General features: G+C 44.4%; 1 protein-coding gene across 1 annotated transcript in view; it reads right to left on the reverse strand.

Moving 5' to 3' along the window:
* Positions 1–22,889, reverse strand: part of LOC126293373 (transcriptional activator cubitus interruptus) — a 1,766,542-nt gene that overhangs the window by 476,268 nt on the left and 1,267,385 nt on the right. The window lies entirely within an intron of this gene.

Consider the following 22,889-nt stretch of genomic DNA (forward strand, 5'->3'; position numbering starts at 1 on the left):
TATTCATTTCGAGTGCCCCAGCATCAAACTTTACAGAGGTTTATTCCATTTTCCAAATAATCTGGCATAAAATCTCGAATTTTTTTCCAATGTGTACAGACTCTAGGGATTGACCTAAGAGAAGATACGGTCTAATGAAGTTGCGTCCGGAAATGCAAGGTTTACATATTAGAGTCCATTTGTCCAATCATCCGTTGTTCCAGAGACTGGGTTCTAATACGCGCTGTACCATTCAGCCACAGCTACAGTCTATCTGTATCCGAATCCCGCTCCAGCTACTGCCGGGTCTGGGTGCTGACGAGTCCTCTCCATTTGGCTCGGTCCTCCCACCACTTTTCTTCCTCTACTTGCTGCCAGGTCACACCTCTCCTTTCTACAGATATTCTCACTCCCATTTTCCACCGTGTTCTTGGGCGCCCTCTAGGTCTTTTCCCATCCATCTTCTTCCGTAATTCTGGGAGTCTCTGCCCATGCATCCTCTTAACATGCCCATACCATCTTAATCTCTTTCTTTCAATTTCTTCTCTCATACTTTCTTGGTTGAAAAATGGTTCAAATGGCTCTGAGCACTATGGGACTTAATATCTATGGTCATCAGTCCCCTAGAACTCAGAACTACTTAAACCTAATTAACCTATCACACAACACCCAGTCATCACGAGGCAGAGAAAAATCCCTGACCCCGCCGGGAATCGAACCCGGGCGCGGGAAGCGAGAACGCTACCGCACGACCACGAGCTGCGGACCATACTTTCTTGTTTGAGGTCCTTTCTAATCTCTACACTCCTTACTCTGTCCATTCTTGTTTTTCCCTTAACTGCTCTGAGAAAATTCATTTCCCCTGCTTGCAGTCTGCTCCAGTTCGTTTCTGTCATTGTCCATGTTTCTCCACCATATGTGACAATAGGGATGTAATAATTCTTATACATAAGGAGTTTTGCTCTTTCTGAAACTTCCTTATTCCAAATCAGGTGCTTTATTGTTTGGTAGAAATTGCCTCCCTTCTCTAACCTCCTATTAATTTCGTTCGTTATTCTTCCATCCCTAGATATTTCACTCTCTAAAAAATTAAAACTTTCTATCACTTTGAGGCGTTCTCCATTCAAGGTAATATTTCTGTTGACTCCTTTCTCTCTTGCAAATGCCATTACTTCACTCTTATCTTTATTTATTTTTAATCCATACCTTTTCATTATTTCCTTCGACACATCAAGCTGTAACTGTACATCTACCTCTTTATCACCCCATATTACCATATCATCTGCAAAAATCATCTTTTTGACTTTTTCTTTTACTATATCTTTAACTCCCCTATTCATTCCCTCCATCACAACATTAAAAAGCGCAGGAGATAGAATACTTCCTTGCTTAAGTCCTTGTCTTATTTCGAAGTATTCAGAGTTCCCCAATGGTGTTCTAGTTCTACAATTGTGTCATTTGTACATTGTCTTTATAACATTAATGTATCCGTCTTCTATATCTATCTTCTTCATTTCTTCCCAGAGTCTTTCCCTGTCAACTGAGTCACATGTCTTTTCTATATAAAAACCATTATCACCCTTTTGTTGTACTCTCAACTTTTTTCCATCAGTTAACGGATAGAAAACAGTATGTGTTGAAAATGGTTTCCGTGTGCCTCAGTGCATGCGTGTACGCGCTGTAACGCGTTCTGTCACGTGCCCTTAGCGCTAGGATTTCACCCGGAACAAGTCCCGCCCATTCACCCCCCTCCCCCCCTCCGCGCCTATCCATAACAGTGTAAGCCCCTCCCCTAAACAGCCGCCAGTTCCACAAACTGGAAGCTATATCAAAGTTGTTATTGTCACAGCCCAATCCATGTAACACTGTGATGAAAGTCAGTAATGATAGAAATTTAAATTTTTCCGGACAGTAATATAATATGAATGTGCATTATTAAAGAAATAAAAGTATTTATAGAGAATTGAAAGCATCGCAAGCAATAGAAAACAAAAAACAACATGATATTATTTATGGGCAATAAGGACAAATTTTCATTAACTAATTCACTTATTATAACACGGTCGAGGGAAACAGCAGAGCAAACATACAGTGCGAAACATGTCGGTAGTAAAGCCACGGATGCAGTCGGCTCACTCTGTTGTCTAAAATCAACGTTATATAGAAATAAGTGAAAGTCGTTTTGTTTATGTAGGCCCTCATAGTAGCTCACGATTAAAGAATATGAGGATGCCATAAAGTAGAAATGCGTAATGAAAGCAGTAAGATACTCGCTTATATGCCATATTTCGTTACTATTTGCATGGGTAATGGGTGATATTTAACTTGTAAATTCTTCCAGTGCCGTACCTGCGCATTATAAACGAGGTTATGAAGAATTGTGGCTGTTTCTGTGTGATTAGTGTCCTATATGCTGTTGCAAACGTCTCAGGAAAATAATCTGTCGTTATTCTTTGTCCTGTCTGTTTTTAACCAAAAGATTTATTAATTTCGTAAATGTCTTTGAAACCATTTAAAAAAATAATAATAATGATGATCTGTATGTTTGCCAAGAAGCAGTTATGGAGGAAATAAATGCTGCAGTGTTTCACGGCTGTAAAACGTCCTTCATGCTGTGCTAGTTCTTCTTCCACCCCTAAAACTTTTCACCACAACAGCTTGGATCGATGTAGCAAGAACAAAGTAATTTTGATGCCATCTGGAAGTATGGTGAACATTGGTGCTTGTTTCGGATATACTGTCTGAGTTCTGAAACTCAAGTGTGAAGTATACTGTGGTTCCTCTTTCTCCAAGCAAATTATTCTTTCGTGTTGTAGCTTTGGGTGCTTTTTCTCACATATAAGTATGTTTTGTTCATGGGCTATTCTTCTGAATACTGATTTCTCGTATTTAAAAAAAAAAAGGTTGAAATGGCTCTGAGCACTATGGGACTTAACACCTGTGGTCATCAGTCCCCTAGAATTTAGAACTGCTTAAACGTAACTAACCTAAGGACAGCACAGACACCCATGCCCGAGGCAGGATTCGAACCTGCGACCGTAGCGCCTAGAACCGCTCTCGGCCTCTCGTATTTACAGAATACGGTCATGTCTGCTGTGGAAGTACGTGGCGCAGCTGAGGCCAATTTTTCACGTTTTTTGTAACGCGTCTTTTAACCATCTGGCAAAATTTAAGACCTAGCAAGATAGTAATTTAACATTCAGTCCAAGTGCAGCCGAACGCGGTAACCCACGTGCGACGTGGGGCAACTGAAACGGTGTCCAGGCGCCGAACAAAGACCGGGAAAACCGGGGTTGAGTGGGCGGGAATTGTTCCGGTGAAATCCTAGCGCTTAACGATTGCTCGATCTGTCGCGCACGTTTACATCCGCCAGGCAAGCTGGTGGCGCCGCGTGCCGCTGGAGTGTTACGGGGCTCCTCGTACGTCTAGATACGACTCTGACACTCTGATCACCTGCGTCCATTCTGTCCCTCGTGTATTCCGTCGGCCTACGGTGATTCCAGCATCACAGTCCGACAACCCACACGTCCGCAGTTTGTAACACCGTATCTCTCACACTCTACTGATCTATTTTGCTTTTGTTTTATTTGATGTTACATCGTTGAGCTTCTGTAAATGTTGTTTGATTGAATTTATAACACAAAACTGTATATTCCTTCCTTTGTTAAAACTTGGATGTCATGATTTGATTCTATTCCATGTAGTATATCTGACATTTAAATTATTTGTCCCATTTGGATGGAACAAAACTTACTGTATATAATTGTAATTTCTGTGTGAATAATTTTTTGTATAAATACTGATATGTGCAAATGTTCTGTTTTATTTAAAATGTTTGTTTGGTGTTATGTAAACTGCTGATCCTCACTTAGGGTTCTTAGTTACTCTGTAAGGTAAGGAATGAGGAGGTTCTACGCAGAATCGGAGAGGAAAGGAATATGTGGAAAACACTGATAAGGAGAAGGGACAGGATGATAGGACATCTGCTAAGACATGAGGGAATGACTTCCATGGTACTAGAGGGAGCTGTAGAGGGCAAAAACTGTAGAGGAAGACAGAGATTGGAATACGTCAAGCAAATAATTGAGGACGTAGGTTGCAAGTGCTACTCTGAGATGAAGAGGTTAGCACAGGAAAGGAATTCGTGGCGGGCCGCATCAAACCAGTCAGGTAGACTGATGACCAAAAAAAATAAAAAATTAAAAAAAATATGTAAAAGCTGTTGTGGTTCCCCTCGAGAACGGAACTATGTAGCGCGCGCAAATTGTGGTTGGGCTAGATAGAAAAGGTGGAAACAAGAGTCAGTCGGGGACGAGCTACCAAACTGTGCACTACCATGTAAAAGTGGCATATCGTGCTGCTTCCGAGAGAGGTTTTTTCTGCCACTTTCCAATGCCTCGGATGGATGGATAAATACCGGGAACGATTCTGGATTGGGTATTCATCATCACCACCAAGAAGAGCGAGAGTCCAGCAATTCTGCCTGCAAATCCGCCTACCAACATGCAGTTGCCACCACATTGCGCAATCACTGTAACGGAGTACTATAATAATGTACAGTGAAGGACCAGCTTATTGGGCGATTTAGTGTGCAGAAATATAAGGTAACTTATAACTGAATTTATGTACCTACCTATCACAACACCTTTCAGCTTCCTCTCCATTTAAACTACGATTACCGAGTGTCCTAGTTTGTGGAAAAAATGAAAACCTCAGAACATTAAATAATGTTGTTTGATATTTGGTAAGAAGGGAGTCTTCAGATGCACTATGGATTTAGTGAAATTGTGGGGGGTAGTAAATGTAGTCTTGTGAGAGCCTCCCAGGGATGGAAACACTCTAATTTAATGTTTTGTGGAGTTTCAAAGTCTCCTATTTAATCATTTACTTGAAAGTAGAAAATTGTTGTAATAAAGATAATTTGCAGTTTCTTTTAAAGATTGAAAGCTCTTAAAACTGAGGCTTATGAAGTGATGCTTAGTTAATGATCATAGTGCTGCCTGTAGTATATTTTAAAAGGTGAGTCAGTTTCTTGTAAATTTGTCAACATTGCGTTTCACTGTAGTAAGAGTAGAAAACTGAAATAGTAGAAAATTATATGTTCATGATTGCTAAGTGTTTGTCTCTCTTGTGTATTGAAAGTGCATATTAACAGTATAACAGGATCCACAGTCTGTCTATTGTGCTAATGCTAGGTAACAAGTAACGGGAAGACCACTATTTATGAAAACCTTAATTTCTTTATTCAAAAGATAGTGAGAAGCAACCTGTTAGTGGATTCCAATTAACATTCATTTTAAATAGTGAAGTATTTAACTGATTGAGACTTAGCCTATCTCCAATTTATGATCCTGCAGTGAATGTTAATATTAATGTTATAAAGACCATTCAGTTTGAACAAGCCCTGAAAGTAATTGTGTGCTTCGGTATCTGTTATATTTTTGCAAATAGTTTGTGCTGCTCTAGCATTTAGCTTCAATCTTACCGTAAACATATGTATGTGTCAGAGTTCATTGCACTCGCGTGTGGCCAAGACTAGGTTGTGTTTGTCCGTTAAAGTACCTACTTTCTTAAATGAGAACGTTAATCTTCCGAGCGAGGTGGCGCAGTGGTTAGCACACTGGACTCGCATTCGGAAGGACGACGGTTCAATCCCACGCCCGGCCATCCTGATTTCGGTTTTCCGTGATTTCCCTAAATCGCTCCAGGCAAATGCCGGGATGGTTCCTTTGAAAGGGCACGGCCGACTTCCTTCCCCATCCTTCCCTAATCCTATGAGACCGATAACCTCGCTGTTTGGTCTCTTCCCCCAAACAACCAACCAACCGTTAATCTTCCTCTTGCCTAATTAAGCTGGCGACCGTTTTCCTTATTCTTTAAACAGTACAGCTAGTAAAAAATATTGTTTGTTACTGTTTAAATATTTACGTAATTCTGACTTTCACTTCCGATAAGCCACCCCCGTTAGGTACAACACGGTCAACACAACTAAACTCCTCTCAGAGGGTAACGCTCCTCTGTTGCTTTATACCATAATCGCTTTAACAAGATAGTTTTATTCACGACCTGCCTCCAACTTTAAGGTTATGGTATAGCAGTAGCGGACGGTGGTGTTATAAGTTGGTACAGAGTGGCTCCAGACAGAGTGTTCTCATTTTAAACAGCAGTCATGTAACTGTAGATGCAGACGCAGACGTCGGCCACGAACGGCATGCAGGGCAGCCGCCAACAGACCGCTGCCGAGCGCCTCCGTCTGTCACGTGACCACGGAAGCCCGGGTCGCTGCACGTTGACTCACCGGGCGCCAGCTAGTGTCGTATCGGATATACCAGGTGATCAAAAAGTCAGTATAAATTTGAATAAATCACGGAATAATGTAAATACAGAGGTACAAATTGACACACATGCCTGGAATGACACGGGGTTTTATTAGAACCAAAAAAATACCAAAGTTCAAAAAACGTCCGACAGATGACGCTTCATCTCATCAGAATAGCAATAATTAGCATTACAACGTAAGACAAAGCAAAGATGATGGTCTTTACAAAAATGGTTGTGAGCACTATGGGACTTACCATCTGAGGTCATCAGTCCCCTACAACTTAGAACTACTTAAAGCTGACTAACCTAAGGACATCACACACATCCATGCCCGAGGCAGGATTCGAACATGTGACCGTAGCGCCTAGCGCCTAGCGCCACGCGGCCACACCGGCCGGCTGTTCTTTACAGGAAATGCTCAATATATCGACCATCATTCCTCAACAATAGCTGTAGTCGAGGAATAATGTTGTGAACAGCACTGTAAAGCATGTCCGAAGTTATGGTGAGGCATTGGCGTCGGACGTTGTCTTTCGGCATCCCTAGAGATGTCGGTCGATCACGATACACTTGCGACTTCGGGTAACCCCAAAGCCAATAATCGCACGGACTGATGTCTGGGGACCTGAGAGGCCGAGCATGACGAAAGTGGCGGCTGAGCACACGATCGTCACCAAACGACGCGCGCAAGAGATCTTTTACGCGTCTAGCAATATCCTGCATAAACATCTACGTTCCATCAGGTGTTTATCAGCCAGGCTGGGGATGATCCGATTCTGTAACTTATCGGCGTACCTCTCACCCGTCACGGTAGCAGTTACTGACGTTTTGCTGTCCAACGCTATCTGTCGGACATTTTGTGAACTTTTTTTGTTTTTGTTCTAATAAAACCCCATGTCGTTCCAAGCATGTGTGCCAATTTTTACCTCTATCTACATGATTCCGTGCTTTATTAAGTTTTCAAATGTATACTGTCTTTGTGATCAGCCGGTACTTTTGGCCGGCGCGTTGCAGCAGCTCGAGGCGGCGGGCACTGAGCAGGGCGCCCGGGGCCCGCTGCACCAGTGGTGGGCCCTGCTGCCTGCTCGGCCGTCCGTAACTGCCAAAAATGCTGCCGGCGCAGGATTTTGTGCGCGAACGGATTCACGAATGTTCAATGGGATTCGCGTCGAGTCATCTGGGTGGCCGAATCATTCGCTAGAATTACGCAGAATGTTCCACAAGCTGAGACATCGTCGCGAAAAAAAAAAAGCCACAGTCACCCGTATATATAATAAGTTTCCTTTAATTTACGTCTATGATCACAGTCTTTTTTGTTTAACAGATTATCTGTTTCGATCTTCAATGACCATCATCAGCTCTGCAGCAAAAACGGGAAAAATATTTATACTCTCGCAAACTGTATACAGTTTAAGAACAATATATAGAGCATATTGAAAAGTAGTACTGACAAAATTTGCATTTGTGTGCTTTAAGTATGAAGAGGCATACCTGTTCCGTAAAAACGAATTCCTAATGTAGTGCAGCCATAGTGGCATCGTCAAATGTTAAATGCGGAATCAGCACCAGCATCGTCAAATACATATAAATCACATCACATGCACGACTCATGTTGTCAGTGAAACTACTGTTCAAAACAAGCTGCCGTACAGTAGTCACAAGATGTTTGTGTTGCCAGTTGACCAGATGTCGCTAATGTCGGCATACACTAGTTTTCAATAATTAATTCAAACAGCGAAAATAATAAAGTATAAAAGGTGTTCCAGTAATAAAAAGCAATAAACAGAAGAACACGACAAAAGTAATATTGTTAAAAAGAGGAAGAGTTAAAAACAGTGGTTGACATGTGCTCTAATGCCAGTATTCTAGACAATGACATAAACATTAAACACCATTGATATTGAACCGGGTAATATTAAACAACATAAAATAAATCGCTAAGGGAGCTACAAATGAAAAAAAAAATAGTTCTGCATGTAATCAGCGCCCTCTGTTAGCGCTAACGCCAGAATTCCGCACAGGGGGGAAGTGGTTGGAGAAACGTGGCCGCCAGAGGGCCCCTCGTACCCTGCGGTACTCTCTTCCAAGAAAAGAATGATAAAATTACGTAACAGTGGATGATCTACATTATCTGATTAGTGCAGTCTGTGAAATGAATGAAGAAGGAACAAGAACCTACAAGAGTCATGCGTAAAACGTATGAAAACGAAGTAAATATGTGATGCACTCAATACTAGGTGAACTTGGAAACAAACTACACAGGGTGTTACAAAAAGGTACGGCCAAACTTTCAAGAAACGTTCCTCACACACAAATAAAGAAAAGATGTTATGTGGACATGTGTCCGGAAATGCTTACTTTCCATGTTAGAGCTCATTTTAGTTTCGTCAGTATGCACTGTACTTCCTCGATTCACCGCCAGTTGGCCCAACTGAAGGAAGGTAATGTTGACTTCGGTGCTTCTGTTGACATGCGACTCATTGCTCTACAGTACTAGCATCAAGCACATCAGTACGTAGCATCAACAGGTTAGTGTTCATCACGAACGTGTTTTTGCAGTCAGTGCAATGTTTACAAATGCGGAGTTGGCAGATGCCCATTTGGTGTACGAATTAGCACGCGGCAATAGCCGGGGCGCGGTACGTTGTATCGAGACAGAAGGTGTCCCGACAGGAAGACGCTCGAAGCAATTGATCGTCGTTTTAGGGAGCACGGAACATTCCAGCCTATGACTCGCGACTGGGGAAGACCTAGAACGACGAGGACACCTGCAATGGACGAGGCAATTCTTCGTGCAGTTGACGATAACCCTAATGTCAGCGTCAGAGAAGTTGCTGCTGTACAAGGTAACGTTGACCACATCACTGTATGGAGAGTGCTACGGGAGAACCAGTTGTTTCCGTACCGTGTACAGCGTGTGCAGGCACTATCAGCAGCTGATGGGCCTCCACGGGTACACTTCTGCGAATGGTTCATCCAACAATGTGTCAATCCTCATTTCAGTGCAAATGTTCTCTTTACGGATGAGGCTTCATTCCAACGTGATCAAATTGTAAACTTCCACAATCAACATGTGTGGGCTGACGAGAATCCGCACGCAATTGTGTAATGACGTCATCAACACAGATTTTCTGTGGACGTTTGGCCAGGCATTGTTGGTGGTCTTGACTGGGCCCCATGTTGTTCCACCTACGCAATGGAGCACGTTGTTATGATTTGATACGGGATACTCTACCTGTGCTGCTAGAACATGTGTCTTTACAAGTACGACACAACATGTGGTTCATGCACGATGGAGCTCCTGCACATTTCAGTCGAAGTGTTCGTACGCTTCTCAACAACAGATTCGGTGAGCGATGGATTGGTAGAGGCGGACCAATTCCGTGGCCTCCACGCTCTCCTGACCTCAACCCTCTTGACTTTCATTTATGGGGGCATTTGAATGCTCTTGTCTATGCAACCCCGGTACCAAATGCAGAGACTCTTCGTGCTCGTATTGTGGTCGCCATTCTCCAGGGCTGTATCGGCGCATCAGGGATTCCATGCGACGGAGGGTGGGTGCATGTATCCTCGCTAACGGAGGACATTTTGAACATTTCCTGTAACAAAGTGTTTGAAGTCACGCTGGTATGTTCTGTTGCTGTGTGTTTCCATTCCATTATTAATGTCATTTGAAGAGAAGTAATAAAATGTGCTCTAACATGGGAAGTAAGCGTTTCCGGACACATGTCCACATAATATGTTTTCTTTATTTATGTGTGAGGAATGTTTCCTGAATGTTTGTCCGTACCTTTTCGTAACACCCTGTACATAACCATGGCGTGCTGTGATGAGCGGAAAACATTTATAAAATAAAGCACAGTATGCATTGCGCACATTTTTGCTGCAGATCTGATGATGGTCATTAAAGACCGAAACCGGTAATTTGTTAAACGAAAAAGATTGTGACCGTAGACATAAATTAAAGAAACTTATTATGCAGAATGTGCTTGAAACTAGCCGTTAGCAGTTGGGACCCAGTACACGGGGGTCTGCCATCCTCAAAAATTCCTTCGTTCTTTGGTACGTGAAGTTGGTGAATGGCCGCAATCAGCCGAATATGCAGAACACGCAGTCCAAACACAGGCCACAGCACTATGGAGCCACCACTGGCTTGCGCAGTGCCTTCTTCATACCTTGGGTCCGTGGCTTCGTGGGGTCTCCGCCACGCTCGAACCCCACCATCAGCTCTTAGCAACTGAAATCCAGACCCACCTGACCAGGTCACGGCCTTGGTCGCCCATGAGACAACTGATATTGTCACGTGGCCGTGAGAGGCCATGTAGGCGATGTCGGCCGTCTGCTGCCATACACCATTAACGCCAAATTTCGCCGCACTGTCCTAACAGATCTGTTCGTCGAACGTTTCACGTTGATTTCTGCCGCTACTTCACGCACTCCTGCTTGTTCCTTAGCACTGACAACTCTACGTAAAAGCCGCTGCTCACGGTCGCTACGTGAAGTGTTGTCCGTGGTGAGAACCGGTGCCAGGAATGTGGTACTCTCAGCACACTCTGGACGCTGTGAATCTCGGAACACTGAGTTACCTAACGATTTCCCAAATGGAATGCCCCGTGCGTCTAGATCCAGCCACCATTCCAAGTCCAAAGTCTGTTAATTCCCGTCGGAAATCATTCAGCGCGAATCACCTGATAACAAATGAGAGCTGCGCTAACAAACTTGTAAGACGTTGTGGTCTCCTGACCTTCACTGCTTAAATATTCCGCCCTCACAGTGATATTCTGCACATTAGACGCTTCATTTGAACCCAAACTCGGTAAGATAAAGTCAATGTTGTATGAATTCATGTAAACGATATGCAAGTAACAAGCAAGGGCACCGAGGCTGAAATACTCGAGGCTGGCGCACACACATATATTCCAGACACCACGGTCACAGCGTGGGCCTGAGTGAATGTGGGGAACAACCCCGTGTTCAGCTTGAAAGCAAATTCCGCTACACTGTGTGGGAGTGGCCAGCCTACGCATTTTTTACACATAGCACGCAGTTTCAGAGATTTTCGCACGGAGACAGCAAACGCCAAACGCCAATGCTACAGGTTTCCAGATTGGTCACCTTCAATGAAACGTCATTCTCCCGTTTTAGAAGAGCAATGCTGATTGGCAGACAATATTTCTGACGCCTTGAGCTGAAGGAATAATGGAAGAGACCGAAGGATATACCCCTTCACGTCTGGCATGGAGAGGCGCCGTTCCGTTGTCGCTCTTGGAGCGAGAACAAGTAACGAGAGCGTGCGCGCTCAAATCTGTACTCAAAGAGCGAGGAACAAGTCTCTCCTCAGTATTTCACTGGGAGAGCACCTTTGTCGAGAGTGAATAGGAGTGCGACTGTATATTGTGTCCTCGCCATTAAGCGTTGTTCACTGCTGACACACTTATTGCACGGTGTGAACGGACAGTGTTATAGTTAAACGCATGCGAGCGAATTTTTGAGTGGCATCGCGGTGGACTGGTTATCTGACCGGTGCACCACGCCAATAGTTAGACTAGGGGCGAATAGGAGTCCTCGACTTCATCGAGGCGTAGGGAGAGTTTGACTGGCGAAGGTCAATCCAAATAGAACGAGAGTTATGTTATTTGTCAGCAGCGAGCGGCACAGACAGCAGTCATCACAGCTTACGGTATTGTGCGCTACAGCTCTTGCGAGCCCCATAATTCCTCCACAATGGTACACTTCACTGCATTTCACACGCGACAGCCTCGACCGTACCTGGCAACATTCTAACGGATAATTATTCGAGTTGAGTAGGCGCGGCTCTCAGCCATTCTCCCAAGTCAACAAAAATCTTTGTATAGAAATTTCATTAATGAATCCTATCTTTAAGAAGTAATTTCACATTCCGAAAAGAACCGGGAAATAACTTGTTCAGTTCATAACTAAAAGTGCCATTGTTGTTCCACAGAATGTTTGCAAAATAAATAATAATTTTCGTTAGTTTCATGTTTTTCTTACACTAACTAGCACTACTCCAGTACCCAAATATGCCACTAGTTAGGTAAGAAATTTTGTGAATTTTTGTGTCATTTCCTTACAGCGGAAGACTTCAGAAGATATTTATTGCTGAGAGTTTTTCAGAAATTTCTCTTTAGAACGTTAAGAGGGGTCTGTCTGACTTCTGTAGTAGTGTGGGGGTGGAAATTGCATTTTGCAGGAGTCACAGGCTAAAGGGCACAGATTAATCCATTGCGCAGAATAACACAATAACAGATCAACTCCAAACCTCAGAAACTGTCCATTTATATCTTGTGTACGCAAGTCGCCCATTTTCAGATGACATCTTGCGAACCATGGATGAAGGGTATCAGACGGATGCCGTTTTCCTTGACTTCCGGGAAGTATTTGACTCGGTGCCCCACTGCAGACTCCTAGCAAAGGTACGAGTATATGGGATTGGTTCCAAATATGTGAGTGGTTCGGAGACTTCTTAAGTAATAGAACCCAGTACGTTGTCCTCGATGTTGAGTGTTCATCGCAGGTGATGGTATCATCTGGAGTGCCCCATGGAAGTGTGGTAGGTCCGCTGTTGTTTTCTATCTACATAAATGATCTTTTGGATAGGGTGGATAGCAATGTGCGGCTGTTTGCTGATGATGCTGTGGTGTACGGGAAGGTGAGTGACTGTAGGAGGATACAAGATGACATGGACAGGATTTGTGATTGATGTAAAGAATGGCACCTAACTCTAAATATGCATAAATGTAAATTAATGCAGATGAATAGGAAAAAGAATCCCATATTGAAGTGGGACAAGCATGTAATGGCAGTTGTGGGGAAGGCGGATAGTCGTCTTCGGTTCATTGGTAGAATTTTGGGAAGATGTGGTTCATCTGTAAAGGAGACCGCTTATAAAACACTAATCACTGTCAGGTCGGATTGAGGGAGGAAATAGAAGCAATGCAGAGGCGGGCTGCTAGATTTGTTACTGGTAGGTTTGATCATCACGCGAGTGTTACGGAAATGCTTCAGGAACTCGGGTGGGAGTCTCTGGAGGAAAGGATGCGTTCTTTTCGTGAATCGCTTCTGAGGAAATTTAGAGAACCAGCATTTGAGGCTGACTGCAGTACAATTTTACTGTCGCCAACTTATATTTCGCGGAAAGACCACAAAGATAAGAGAGATTAGGGCGCGTACAGAGGCATATAGGCAGTCATTTTTCCCTCGTTCTGTTCGGGAGTGGAACAGGGAGAGAAGATGCTAGTTGTGGTACGAGGTACCCTCCACCGCGCACCGTATGGTGGATTGTGGGGTATGGATGTAGATGTGTTTACGTGCAAGCTGCTGTTCCATGACTTACCGCCGCCACCCGCGGGAAGACGTGGCGGGGTGCACATCCTGAGCACACGTTCGCCTGTATGTCGGCGTATTGGGACTCGACCGTCGCCCACGTTGGTGTAACGGGAAACGCGATTTGTCGGACCAGGTGACACGACTGCACTTAACCACTGTCTGATCTCTATGATCGAGCCCAAACTGCACTTGTAACTAGCGATGTCGTTGGATCGACATGCGATCTAGTAGGATTCGGTTTCCTCCGAGCCCCCCGCTACAAAATGTGCGATGAACGTTGTGATCCGAAACTCTTGCGTGTGCACCGCACTGTTCTCTACCGTGAGACCCCCCAGACCGGGCAAGTCTACCACCTCCACGTTCTGCGATGAGGCGTGCAAGTCCGACATCTTCTTGCCCGCCTGTGGTTTCAGGGTCCTTCAAGCAGTTTCCACCTACTCTCACGACAGGGGCGCAGCTGACCAACTACGTGGCTCGAGGCCAAAACAACCGGAGCGTCCTCGAAGTCTGTCAAGTCAGTAGATTTTCCCATTTTCGCATCTTATTGTCCCTGTAACGATTCCCCATACGTCTGCTCTCCGTTTATGTGGTTTCCATCCCAAGTCACGTGCCCGCCATCCAACACGTAAACAGAAGTCAGTAAACAGCGCAGAATCCCCCGAATATTTGGGTGAAAACTTCAACTGGAATTACCACATTACTGAGCTTCTCGAACTTTAAAATTCAGCTACCTTCGCGAATCTCGGCAACAATCGAATCAACCTCTTGCGATATTTTGCACACTCATTCATATCTTAAGGAATAATTTTCTGGTTTAGCTCGACGTTCAGAAAAACATTAAATCCACAAAAAACGAGCTCTATGACTAACATGTGTTGTCATGTTGGTACCCCTTGAACGAGTGGGCATTTAAACGCCACCATCACAGTGCAATAGCATCGGGATACGTTTTTCATATTAGGTGCATTGTGCTGCCACCTACGGCCAGGTACTCCATATCAGCGACTTCAGTAGTCATTAGACATCGTCAGAGAGCAGGATGGGGCGCTCCGCGGAACTCGGAGCGTGGTCAGGTGGCTGTGTGTGATTTGTGCCGGAAGTCTGTACGCGAGGTTTCTACACTGCTAAACATCCCTAGGTCCACTGTTTCCGATGTGATAGTGAAGTGGAAACGCGAATGGACACGTGCAACACAAAAGCGTACAGTCCGACCTCGTCTGTTGACTGACAGAGACCGCCGACAGTTGAAGAGGGTCGCCATTTTTATCCAGAGCATCACACAGAAATTCCAAATTGCATCAGGATCCACTGCAAGTACTATGACAGTTAGGCGGGAGGTGGGAAAACTTGGATTTCATGGGCGAGCGGCTGCTCACAAGCGAACATCACGCCGGTAGATGCCCAACGTGGCAGGACGTGGGTACGGCGAACGCCCGGTGAACGCCATCTGCCTGCGTGTCTAGTGCCAGCAGTAAAATTCGGCGTCGCTGGTCGTGTTTTTCGTAGAGGAGGCTTGCACCACTCGCTGTTCTGTGTGCCACTACCACAGCACAGGCCTACATTGATGTTTTAATCTCCTCCTTGCTTCCCATGGCTGAAGAACGATTCGAGGATGGCGATTTCATCTTTCAACACGATCGAGCGAGCACCTATTCATAATGCGCGGCCTGTGGAGCAGTGGTTACACGACAATAAAATCTCTGTAATGGACTTGAATGTTTTAAAACACCTTTGGGACGTTTTGGAACGCCGACTTCGTTCCAGGCCTCACCGACCGACATCGATGCCTCTCCTCAGGGCAGCACTCCGTCAAGAATGCACCTGATCGAACGCCTGCGACGGTGGAAGCTGTCATCAAGGCTAAGGGTGGGCCAACGCCGTATTGATTTCCAGCATTACCGATGAACGACGCCACGAACGTGTAAGTCAATTTCAGGCAAGTGCCCGGATACTTTTGGTCACGTAGTTTATATTCGCTAACGAAATTCGTCGTAATCTGTCTATCACAAGAAGAATAGTGATATCCGTACTTACGACACTAGAGGAAATGTTTAAATAAAAATCTTTTCAATATAATACGTTTCCGAGACAGAGTAAAAAGTATAAACTAATCTCTCATAGCCCAATACAGATCCATAACCCCATACAGTTAAAGCTAAAAATTTGTTCTTGGGATTTTTTACTAGCTAGGAAAATACTTGTATAATTCAGAACGAAAAATGTGCATCGCATGTAGTAGATAATATTAAGGGGGTGAATTATCCGTGCATCAGTATCGATTGCTTGTGCCCAAGTTTTTCACTTTAAATCTTAAAAGTATTTCCATAGCTATTAAAACTTCACGGGCGCGAATTTTCAGGACTATCTGTATGGGGTTAGGACTCTGTATGGGGCGACGGGAAATTATTCTATACTTTTAAGATGATTTTAAAAACGTGTTATATTAAAAAGATTTTTATTTAAATGGTTAATTTCTACTTTCCAATCTTCTGTTTATCAAATTTGTCAAAGGATTTCAAACTTTCTGATGGGAACAACAGAGAAGTGATACATTTCAGGATTATTTTTGTTCCTCTCCACTTGAATCGATCAAAACATTGGTTTCTCCTACGATTATCACAGGAAAAGACCTCGAACGTATAAAACTGGGGAGCCCACACAACAGCAGCCATTTTTACGACGAAACCATCGCAAGTGAAACAGGAACAGAGGCGAAATAGCAGCAGCACAGAAAGTACTCTCTGCCACACACGACACTCAAAAGTGGGTTAATATTGCATTATCCTCCATTTCTGAGCTGTGCTGGAAGTCTGAAGTGTTTAGCTGACTGGGAAGTTAAGCTGGGTGTTATCGGTCTCAGAGAGCTTTTGCGAGCAATACGTGACGCGCATTTTTGGTGAGCAAAGTCTATGCGACAGGCGAAATACCCTCACGCTTCAAGAAGATGTGAAAATTACCGAACTATCAGTTTAATAAGTCACGGCTGCAAAATACTAACGCGAATTCTTTACAGACGAATGGAAAAACTGGTAGAAATGTTGGAACACGTGAGGCAATACTGACCCTACGACTTATTTAGAGCCTAGATTAAGAAAAGGCAAACCTTCGTTTCTAGCATTTGTAGGCTTTTGACAATGTTGACTGGAATACTGTCTTTCAAATTCTGAAGGTGGCAGGGGTAAAATACAGGGAGCGAAGGGCTATTCACAATTTGTACAGAAACCAGGTGGCAGTTATAAGAGTCGAGGGACATGAAAGGGAAGCAGTGGTTAGGAAGGGTGTGAGACAGGGTTGTAGCCTGTCCCCGATGTTATTCAATCTGTATATTGAGCAAGCAGTAAAGGAAACAAAAGAAAAATTCGGAGTAGGTATTAAAATCCGTGGAGAAGAAAGAAAAGCTTTGAGGTTCGCGGATGACATTGTAATTCTGTCAAAGACAGCGAAGGACTTGGAAGAGCAGTTGAACGCAATGGGCAGTGTCTTGAAAGGATGATATAAGATGAACATCAACAAAAGCAAAACAAGGATAATGGAATGTAGTCGAATTATGTCGGGTGATGCTGAGGGAATTAGATTAGGAAATGAGACACTTAAAGTAGTAAAGGAGTTTTGCTGTTTGAGGAGCAAAATAACTGATGATGGTCGAAGTAGAGAGGATATAAAACGTAGACTGGCAATGACAAGGAAAGCGTTTGTGAACAAGAGAAATTTTTGAACGTCGAGTATAGATTTAAGTGTCAGGAAGTCGTTTCTCAAAAGTATTTGTATGGAGTGTAGACATGTATGGAAGTGAAACGTGGACAATAGATAGTTTGGACAAGAAGAGAATAGAAGCTTTCGAAATGTGGTGCTACAGAAGAATGCTGAAGATTTGATGGGTAGATCACATAACTAATGAGGAGGCATTGAATAGGATTTCGGAGGAGTTTGTGGCTTAACTTGACCAGAAGAACGGATCGGTTGGTAGGACATGTTCTGAGGCATCAAGGGATCACCAATTTAGTACTGGAGGGCAGCGTGGGGGGTAAAAATCTTAGAGGAAGACCAAGAGGTGAATACACTAAGCAGATTCAGAAGGATGTAGTCTGCAGTAGGTACTGGGAGATGAAGAAGCTTGCACAGGATAGAGTAGCATGGAGAGCTGCATCAAACCAGTCTCAGGACTGAAGACCACCACCACAACAACAACGTGTCGCGTAAATGATGGCTGCTGATAAAATATTGCTACAAAAATTTTGAAAAAATATCGATATATATCGCTGACATATGGATATCGATATCCATACTGAGTGCAGAGATTTTTATATTATTTTTATTTCGAAATTTCTATGATTATTTGAAGCGGTTCATTTGAAATAGTAGTAGAACATAATTTTACATTGACATCTCAAGTAAAGAAACAGCACACAAGTTGCGTTAGAAATTCAATTGTTAACGGAACTGTGTGTGAAATCTTATGGGACTTAATCCTGAGGTCATCAGTCTCTAAGCTTACACACTACTTAACCTAAATTACTGTGGTCATCAGTCCCCTAGAACTTAGAACTACATAAACCTAGCTAACCTAAGGACATCAGACACATCCATGCCCGAGGCAGGATTCGAACCTGCGACCGTAGCAGTCCCGCGGTTCCGGACTGCGCGCCTAGAACCGCACGGCCACCGCGGCCGGCGTAATGGAAGTAGTGTGCTATTTCTTCACATCGGTATTGGTGAAAAACAGTTGCTGAAAGTGGCGAACAGAGAAGCTAAACGTCAAGACTGGTCTTTGCGGTGGGAGTAAATGTTTGAGGGGAAATGCTGACGTAATTGGCGCTCGGGGTCACCAACAGAAGCTGTAACGTTTAGCTTTTGCATAGAATTTCGACACTACAACCGCTAGGTCACTGGAGCTTGCAGAAATGAGAAAACAGGGAAGTCGGCATGAAGTGTTCCGTAGAGGCCCGATATGTGACAAAACCGAACGAAGGACTCACCGGACGCCTTTTATTGTGCCACTTACACTGAGGAGCCAATGAAACTGGTGCACCTGCCTAACATCGTGGGTACGCAGAAGTGCCGCAACAGGGCGTGGCATGGACTCGTCTGAAGTAGTGCTGGAGGGAATTAACACCACTAATCCTGCAGGCCTGTCCGTAACAGCATAAGAGTACGACGGGGTGGAGGTCTTTACTGGACAGCACGTTGCAAGGCTTCCCAGATATGCCGAATAACGTTCATGCCTAGGGAGCTCAATGGCCAGCGGAAGCGTTTAAACTCAGAAGAGTGTTCCTGGAGCCTCTGTGTAGCAATTCTGCACACGTCCCGCACATTACAGAGCCTCCACCAGCTTGAACATTCCCCTGCTGACACGCAGAGTCCATCGATTCCTGAGTTTGTCTCCATACCTGCACACGGCCATCCGCTCGATACGATCTGAAACGAGACACGTCTGACCAGGCAACACGTTTCCAGTCTTCAACAGTCCAATGTCGGTGTTGACAGGCTCAGGCGAGGAGTAAGGCTTTGTATTAAAAATGGAAAAATTCCTCCAGCTGTATTCAAGGTGTCGATTTTATTTTGGCAACTAGTTTCAACGTTGTGACAACGTCATCTTCAGGCCCGTACGCTTGTTGACGTCAACTGCGAGCGGCTCGTACTAGAAGACAGTGGTGAGATACGGACGTGCTCCGTGTGGGAGGTGGTTAGCAGCTAGTGTGAAGCTTGTGTCGTGCAGTCATCAAGGGTAGACGAGTGGGCTTTCTGCAAGCCCACATCGATGGTGTTTCGTTGTATGGTTCGCACGCTGACACTTGCTGATGGCATAGCATTGGAATCTGCAGCAGTCTGCGGGAGGGCTGCACTTCCGTCACGTCGGACGATTCTCTTCAGTCTTCGTTGGTCCAGTTCTTGCAGAATCTTTTTCCGACCGCAGCGATATCGGAGATTTATTCTTTTACCGGATTCCTGATATTCAAGGCACACTCGTGAAATGGTCGTACGGGAGAATCCTCATTTCATCGCTATCTCGGAGATGCTGTGTCCCAGTGCTGTCAAATCACGTTCAAACTCACTTAAATCCTGATAACCTGCCACTGCAGCAGCAGTAACAGATCTAACAGCTGTGCCAGACACTGATATAGGCGTTGCCGACCGCAGCGCCGTTTTCTGCCTGTTTACGTATCTCTGTATTTGAATACGCATGCCTGTACCAGCTCCTTTGGCGCTTCAGTATACATGCAGTTACCATTGTTGGCAAAGTTGTCATCGCCAATCGTCAACCTGCACTGTTTTCCTTTCTAAACGGTATAAGCAGGCTGTTAGCTAGCTGATGTACAGAATATTTGCTAACAAATCATTACTTAAATATACAGCTCTAGGAATGGTAATATATTTACAATATGCAGTAGATATTTTTATAGGCAAGTACGTCGATATTTCTTCCGTCGACATGTCGGTATATTGACAGTCTTTTCGAAATATCGAGTGCCAGTTACGTTATCTTTTCTAAATATCTGTATATCGGATTCCCGATATTTTTAAAAATATCAACAGTCCTAGGGTACACAGCTCCGAGAGTCTATATGTCTAACGGCGTCCGGAGAGTGGGGCAAGATCTCAGATAGTCGCTTTTAGGTTAGACCACTCGTATACACGGCTGCCACGTTCTCTCAAGAGTTGCTGCGAGAAAGACTGTACCGCCATTGTTGCGAGAGATCTGAGCGCTGAGCGACCCAATTCCGGCCCAGATCTACATCTACATCTACATTTATACTCCGCAAGTCAGCCAACGGTGTGTGGCGGAGGGCACTTTGCGTGCCACTCTCATTACCTCCCTTTTATGTTCCAGTCGCGTGTGGGTCGCGGGAAGAACGACTGCTGGAAAGCCTCCGTGCGCGCTCGAATCTCTCTAATTTTACATCCGTGATCTCCTCGGGAGGTATAAGTAGGGGGAAGCAATATATTCGATATCTCATCCAGAAACGCACCCTCTCGAAACCTCGACAGCAAGCTACACCGCGTTGCAGAGCGCCTCTCTTGCAGAGTCTGCCACTCAAGTCTGCTAAACCTCTGTAACGCTATCACGGTTACCAAATAACCCTGTGACGAAACGCACCGCTCTTCTTTGGATCTTCTCCACCTCCTCCGTCAACGCGATCTGGTACGGATCCCACACTGATGAGCAATACTCAAGTATAGGTCGAACGAGTGTTTTGTAAGCCACCTCCTTTGTTGATGGACTACATTCTCTAAGGACTCTCCAAATGAATCTCAACCTGGCACCCGCCTTACCAACAATTAATTTCATATAATCATTCCACTTCAAATCGTTCTGCACGCACACTCCCAGATATTTTACAGAAGTAACTGCTACCAGTGTTTGCTCATATAATCATACACATTTTCTATGTATTCTCAGTGCATTACATTTGTCTATGTTAAGGGTCAGTTGCCACTCCCTGCACCAAGTGCCTATCCGCTGCAGATCTTCCTGCATTTCGCTACAATTTTCTAATGCTGCAACTTCTCTGTAGACTACAGCATCATCCGCGAAAAGCAGCATGGAACTTCCGACACTATCTACTAGGTCATTTATATATATATTGTGGAAAGCCGTGGTTCCATAACACTCCGCTGTGGCACGCCAGAGGTTACTTTAACGTCTGTAGACGTCTCTCCACTGAGAACAACATGCTGTGTTCTGTTTGCTAAAAACTCTTCAATCCAGCCACACAGCTGGTCTGATATTCTGTAGGCTCTTACTTTGTTTATCAGGCCACAGTGCGAAACTGTATCGATCGCCTTCCGGAAGTCGAGGAAAATGGCATCTAGCTGGGAGCCTGTATCTAATATTTTCTGGGTCTCACGAACAAATAAAACGAGTTGTGTCTCACACGATCGCTGTTTCCGGAACCGATGTTGATTCCTACAGAGTAGATTCTGGGTTTCCAGAAACGACATGATACGCGAGCAAAAAACATGTTCTAAAATTCTACAACAGATCGACGTCAGAGATATAGGTCTATAGTTTTGCGCATCTGCTCGACGACCCTTCTTGAAGACTGGGACTACCTGTGCTCTTTTCCAATCATTTGGAACCTTCCGTTCCTCTAGAGGCTTGCGGTACACGGCTGTTAGAAGGGGGGCAAGTTGTTTCGGGTACTCTGTGTAGAATCGAATTGGTATCCCGTCAGGTCCAGTGGACTTTCCTCTGTTGTGTGATTTCAGTTGCTTTTCTATTCCTTGGACACTTATTTCGATGTCAGCCATTTTTTCGTTTGTGCGAGGATTTAGAGAAGGAACTGCAGTGCGGTCTTCCTCTGTAAATCAACTTTGGAAAAGAAGGTGTTTAGTATTTCAGCTGTACGGTTGTCATCCTCTGTTTCAATGCCATCATCATCCCGGAGTGTCTGGATATGCTGTTTCGAGCCACTTACTGATTTAACGTAAGACCAGAACTTCCTGGGATTTTCTGTCAAATCGGTACAGAGAATTTTACTTTAGAATTCACTGAACGCTCCACGCCTAGCTCTCCTTACACTAACGTTGACATCGTTTAGCTTCTGTTTGTCTGAGAGGTTTTGTGTGCGTTTAAACTTGGAGTGAAGCTCTCTTTGCTTTCGCAGTAGTTTCCTGTGCCATATTTCGCAGAATGTGCTCTACGCCGAACTCACGCACACAATAAATGAAAGTACGTGTTTCCAGTCGTAATGTGTGACCGTCACGTGTTTCTGAGCTAAGAAATCTCCAGTTTTATCTCATAAACGAATAAAACGGGTTACCTTTTTCCGAAAGTTCTAGGCTTCAACAGTGCTGCGCTGAAAACACAAAAACATCATGGACATGTTATATAGAATTAACAAACAAAAATAAAAAGAAACACCGAAGAGTCTCGGTTCGACGTTACTATGAAAATATGAATAACAAGAAGAGAACGCTATCGGCTGCGCCACATCAACACTCTGAACATGAACCGGCACCGCCGGAACAGCTGACAGAACCGCCACGACTGATACCCACGGTGAAATGAGTGTCGGCGATGCAACGGAGAAAGCTGCCAGCAGGGACGTAGTTGTGGGTCTAATTAGCGTGTACTAGGAGAGGCCGACGGTATGCAGTGTACAGTTACTGGACTACGCGACCTCAGATAAGCAGCAAGTTTGTTGGCCGACATCGCTACAGTTTTTATCACCTCCAGCGAAGAAATTTACCAGAGTATCCACAATTCAAGGAATCAGACAAAGCTGTTTTATAGCATTGAT

Source organism: Schistocerca gregaria, chromosome 10, assembly GCF_023897955.1.
Source record: "Schistocerca gregaria isolate iqSchGreg1 chromosome 10, iqSchGreg1.2, whole genome shotgun sequence".
Taxonomy (NCBI): Eukaryota; Metazoa; Arthropoda; class Insecta; order Orthoptera; family Acrididae; genus Schistocerca; species Schistocerca gregaria.